Raw genomic sequence first — 5,730 nt, forward strand, 5'->3', positions numbered from 1 at the left:
ATATAAGAAAATGCATTGCAACAATAACACTCTATCGGGAATTCTAAAAATATGCTATTTTTGAAACATTTTGTGATTTTGCACTTGAATTTTATGTGACGTCAGGGCGAAGAAAGCTATGCTTAATAATAAAGCTAGAAAGTGCTAACAGGAGAGAATCCAAGAGCAGATTGATAACTTGCGTTCTTCACCGAGAGCAAAAAAGAGCATAAAAAACCTCAACAAATCCTCTGGTACGATGTTAAAATCTGAATCCTTTCAAATTTTCTTTTTCTTTTTCATTCTCTTTCTTTCTTTTCTTACATTTAATGGTTTGCCATTATTTTTGTGCTATGAACTTATGCGCAAAGTACTGATTTATGTAAGCGATCATATGTGATCCAAAAAACGAATTTATCCATTTTATGTTAATTTAGCTTTGGTTTACGAACATTTAGTATGACTAACGGCCTTTAGAAGCGGCTAAGTTCGTGACCAATGTTTCATTGTTCACGAACAATTGAACGAATGAATTGTTTCATTGTTCATTAGTTTGAATTAGCGCTTAAATGCACCTAGAGCCTACCAGAACGCCGATTAAGATGAATTAGGAAATTTTATTGTGTAATTGGAATCGAAATATGAAGACGCTGATAACACGTCTCATATTTCATGGGAAAAGCAAAATATGCGGGGAGCTGAGGAAGAAAACCCTCTTGTCGAAATGCGATGAGTTCAGAAAGATAATTTTTAAGGATTGTCAAGATCTGGTCAAGAAAGCCTCTGCTGCACGCATTTAGTCGAGAGGCTTTAAATGGATTAGAAGCTAAAGTAAGGAAGTAACTTTATCTGATCACGAGGAATATTAACTCTTTAATGCTCGATACTGTATCTTATTAATTTACTGATCTTATTGCTCTAGAATTTCATTTTATTTTGATAATAATTGTTTTAAACGTATTTAAACTTTACTTTCGTTTTTTATTGATTTACTCACTTTTCGTTTTGTATTTTAATTTACCTTCTGGTTATTTACTGTTAATTTAATTTATTACTATTTTTTTATTTATCTCTTTAGATTTGACTTTGTTTTATATTATGAATAATTCATTCATTATTTTATTTTGCTTTATATTGAGTATTATTTATTTATTATTTGTTTTTGTTTATCACTCCTAATGGCTCCAGCATTTCTAATTAAAAAACTTAAGGCCAGAATATTTTTGGTTCAACTGCTTTTATTTACAAAGTTAAAAATATAATATATGCAACATCATTCCATAATTTTCCCCTTAAATTTTCGTATACTACTGCTATTTGGTGTAGCTAGGAAAAAAAAAAAAAAAAAAAAAAAAAAAAAATTCTTATCAAATAATACATTCGACCTTGAAAAAACAGGTTTTATTTTAAAAAGGATTCTCATGCATAAATTTATCTCATTGTCTGACGCCCGGCTAGCTCAGTCGGTAGAGCACGAGACTCTTAATCTCGGGGTCGTGGGTTCGAGCCCCACGTTGGGCGCTTGTTTTTTTTTTTTTTTTTTTTTCGTTTAATTTTTAAATTTCTTTCTGCCGTTATTGACGCTTGCTTGTCAAAGTGTTATCAGAGTTGCTAAAATAGAACATTTTTTAAACATAAATAAAATATGTTTTGAGAAATCAGAAATTTTAACACATCGAAGACATGTTGTTTTCAGCTTCGGAAAACTTCCGGCTGACATAAATAGATGTTTCTGCCAATCTGAAATGAGTAAGATCTTTCTTTTTTTCAAGGAAAATTAAAGAATTTTTTTTTTTTTTTTTTTTTTTTTAAATTTTCAATGAAAGTTTATTTTTTCACCTTTAGTATATAAGTTTACCATACATGAAGAGTTTTTGAATAGAAAGGAACTGATTGAAGAAAAACCAAGGAAAGATTTAGGCAAGCTTGTAATCATGAAGTGGCAGATCGACTAAACAGGCAAAGGGCAATCTTTACGCTAATTAGAAATATAAATTTTTAAACTCGAATAAATCACTTGAAGAAGCATTTTATAAATTTAGTAAATTTTAAGACTTAAGCCACTTTTAATCTTAAATTTTAGGGTATTATAAAAGCTTTCATATATTATTTCAAAAAAGGTGTTTAGTAACTGATGAATGTAATTGAATTTTATAAAAATGCAGCACTTCAAAAGAGGTAAGTAGGTCAATATTTCTTCTAGATGTCATGCAAATTATAGTCAATACAAGAGTTAACTTCTTAAAATCAGCTAAAATCTGTTTTCGAAAAAAAGCCCCAGAGTAATTGCAAATTACAGCTAATGTTTCAGATACCACTGAGAGACGTTATGAAGACTCACTTTTAGAATATGTGTCAGTTCACAACAATATTGAGATAACTTACATAAAAACAGATTGCAAAAATTTAAAAGAACTGCAAAATCTGACAGCAAAGGTGATACAAAGAAAATTATTGGCAAGCTATTATCAATCGAATCTAGAAAAACATTGCTAATCCTATGAAAATTTTTGAACTAAAAGGTGCTCATCATAAAAGCTGTTAGCATATTTAAGAAATTGGGAATACAATTATAAAACTGTTGAAATATAAACAGGTAGAATATTTATTTGTAAGAAATAAAATTTCGTCAAGAAGATAATTATAAAAGTATTTCTACAAAAAAATTTAATAAATGAATTAAAAAACTGAAAGCTTTCAGATTTTATATTACGCCCAAAGAGACGTCTTTTTCATATATACACACACATACATGTTTCCAGAGCATTTGGACTAAAAATATTTAAAACAGCATAATTTTACAAAGTATGAAATCGACCAAAAAAAAAAAAAAAATTCCAAAGTCGGGCTTCCAGTGCCCATATTCGGGCGGAGGACTATGTTACTCAAAACTTGATGACTCTAGGTACCGCTGTTTTTTAACAATGGAGAAACATGCATACATTCTTGCAGACTCTTCGTTATCTAATTTTTTAATCTATAATACAAAGTGATAATATTTGATGGCAACAATTTCAAAAGTGACTTTTTTGACTAGATCACTTTTCAAACGTTGCCACCAAGTGTTATCGCCATGTGCTATTGAAGCAGACATTTATACTGAATCGACATAAAATACCGTTTCGAGGCTAACAGCCCATGTGGGCTAACGCTTCTTTAAGCTAAAAATGAATTTGAAAATTTGATAAATATTTTAATTTTAGTGTTAATTTTTGTTTATTATTTTAGCATTACTTAATGAATTCGTTGTTAATTATTAATAATAAATTATAAAAAAATCTGCAGGTTTCAGATTTTAAATTACGTCCAAAGGGGCTTTTTTTTTTTTTTTTTTTAACGTTTTGTGTGTTACCTTTATTTATTAAATATCATGTTCTTTGCACTTAAACCATAAAATTTAGTTCAATAGCAATGTCTCAAAATAATTAAGTAATTAAATTAAATAAAAAAATAATTAAAATGAGCATATCTTTAGAATTTCCGATACACAGTTCGACGCGCTGGAGATAAAAATGTTTTTTCTCCCCGCAGAGTGTTGCCATCGCTCGCTTTTAAATCGTTGAGTTTGTTAATCAAAAATTCGTTAAAGTTTTACAAAATATGAAATCGATATAAAACAAATTCCAAATTTCAAATTTGGAATTTCAGATGTCCATATTCGCAGTAGGATTACGTCATTTAAACATGGATGGCTCTAGATAACGTTGTTTTATCATAATGCGAGAAATATACATACATTTCTACAGATTTTTCATTATTTAATTTCTTCAAATATAATGCAGGACTCTTAACATTTGGGGGCAACAGTTCGAAAAGTGAAACGGACATTTATAGTGATTCAACGCAAAATCGCAAAACGAAAGCAATAGTCCTAAAGGGACAAAGCCCCTTTGGACTAATAATAATAATAAATTATAAATAACTTACTTGAAAATTTTAAAACTGATGTCACGGTTTGCATACAAAAAGCGCCGCCTATTAAACACAGCTCCTTAACCCTTTCCGGCACGTTACCTTTTAAATTTGGAGTTTTGATTTAAAAAAAAAAAGGTAGGCAGTCTAATTAGGCCTAGAGGAGTGCACAAGTAAAATTTTGTGAAGATAGCACTTATCGTTATAATTCTGTGGGTGTGCCCAAAGTGGCACACCAATCGATTTCAAGGTAAAAATTTAAAACTAATATAGAATAAGGAGATTAGCATACAGCTAAAAAATAACATAGGAATTTCTTCAAACAATTCCATTTATACCATAAAAAAATCTGGAAGATTTCTTTGAAAAATGAGGGTCTTAAAAAACTAAACATGGTTAAAATATATGGACTAGTTTGTGCTGAGCTGCCATCTACTATAAATAAAGAAGGTTCAGAGTAACCTATAAATCCTTTTTCATTCAATTTTTCTGTGCGTACAGAAGGAAATTTTTAGGTGTGTCTAGACCGGATACACTGTGCCGCAAAGGGTTAATAAACTCAGATATATTCGAAACAGCTCCCCGGCCGGCGAGCGGTAAAAGCCGCTGAACACTCGTAGTTCCGTCTGGGGTTCCTGTCCTGGCGAACGGGCTGGTTGCATGCGCGTTTTCATGGTTTTCCCCATCTGTAACGTGGATACGAGACAGTTTCTTTTAAAAAGATCTCCACGGGGCATCAATCCCTTTCCGTGTAGTTTCTAAGCGCGGTGTACGTAATAGGTAAAAATATGTTTGAAGCGGCAGTGATTTGAATTAACTGCGGGTACTGTATATATAAAAGAAAATCTGAAAGGATTTAGATTTTAATGTTACAACAAAGTGTTTTTGTTTTTGCTTTTGCAGTTTGTTTTTGTACTCACTGCTACTGAAACTACTTTTTTTTTTTCAGTCTTTTTTAACTTCATTATTAAATATCACTTACTTCACACTTACGTCACCTAAAGTTCTACAGCAAAATCATAATTTTTTTTAAAACAGCATATCTTTGAATTTCCGATTCAGTGTCAAGTGTTGTCATGCATTTTTTTAGCCCAGAAAGGTTATTATTCTCGAACCTAAATTTTGCGTCGAATCGTTTTTATTGTCTGTTTTATTTTTCAAATAAATAGCCGCCGGCGTGGCCAATCGCTAAAAATAATTACAATAAAAAAGAAAAAAATCTATACTATTTTTAATGCTATAAGACAGTGTAATTACAAAGAATTGCGTTTATTGCTTTTAAGTCGCTAAGTTTGTTAATCACTAACAGGAAGATTAAATTTAAAAGAAAAATTAAATATCTTACGTCAAAACGCAATAAAGCATGGAAATTCAAAATATTTTTATATCGGATATCTCTTGAATTCACGAATACATATTAAATATTGTCATAGTATTTTTTTATATTCACAATATGATTTTTTTGAAAATAATACATTGTGATAAAATTTGGTGGCAACATCCTTTGGTTTGAATTGCCAATTGCCACATATATTTTTACACTCTTTATATTATTTTTTTATAAATAATACATGGCGATAACGCTTGGTGGCAACGTTTGAAAAGTGATGCGGTCAAAAAAGAGAGGTTTGAGATTAATAGGAGCTGAAAAAGAAAAGAAAATTAAAAGTGGAGAAAAAAGCAATTTCTACGACAAAGATTTATGTTCAATATGCTGCTTATTAGTATACTTAGCAACGATTACATTACCTTACAGCTTTTGATTACAAAAAATACGAGTACCTTCACATTTGTTCGGCTTTTTTACGGCTACTGTTTGACTTCAAACCAAAAGTTTAT

At 30.3% G+C, this 5,730-nt stretch overlaps 1 non-coding gene across 1 annotated transcript; it reads left to right on the forward strand.

Moving 5' to 3' along the window:
* The first annotated feature begins 1,427 nt into the window (after window positions 1-1,427).
* On the forward strand, window positions 1,428-1,500 carry TRNAK-CUU (transfer RNA lysine (anticodon CUU)). The gene has a single exon. It is a non-coding gene; the product is annotated as a tRNA-Lys (tRNA).
* Window positions 1,501-5,730: the final 4,230 nt, after the last annotated feature.

The sequence above is a fragment of the Stegodyphus dumicola genome, chromosome 9 (assembly GCF_044657685.1).
Source record: "Stegodyphus dumicola isolate Sdum_Otavi_A_Nest chromosome 9, ASM4465768v1".
Lineage (NCBI taxonomy): Eukaryota > Metazoa > Arthropoda > Arachnida > Araneae > Eresidae > Stegodyphus > Stegodyphus dumicola.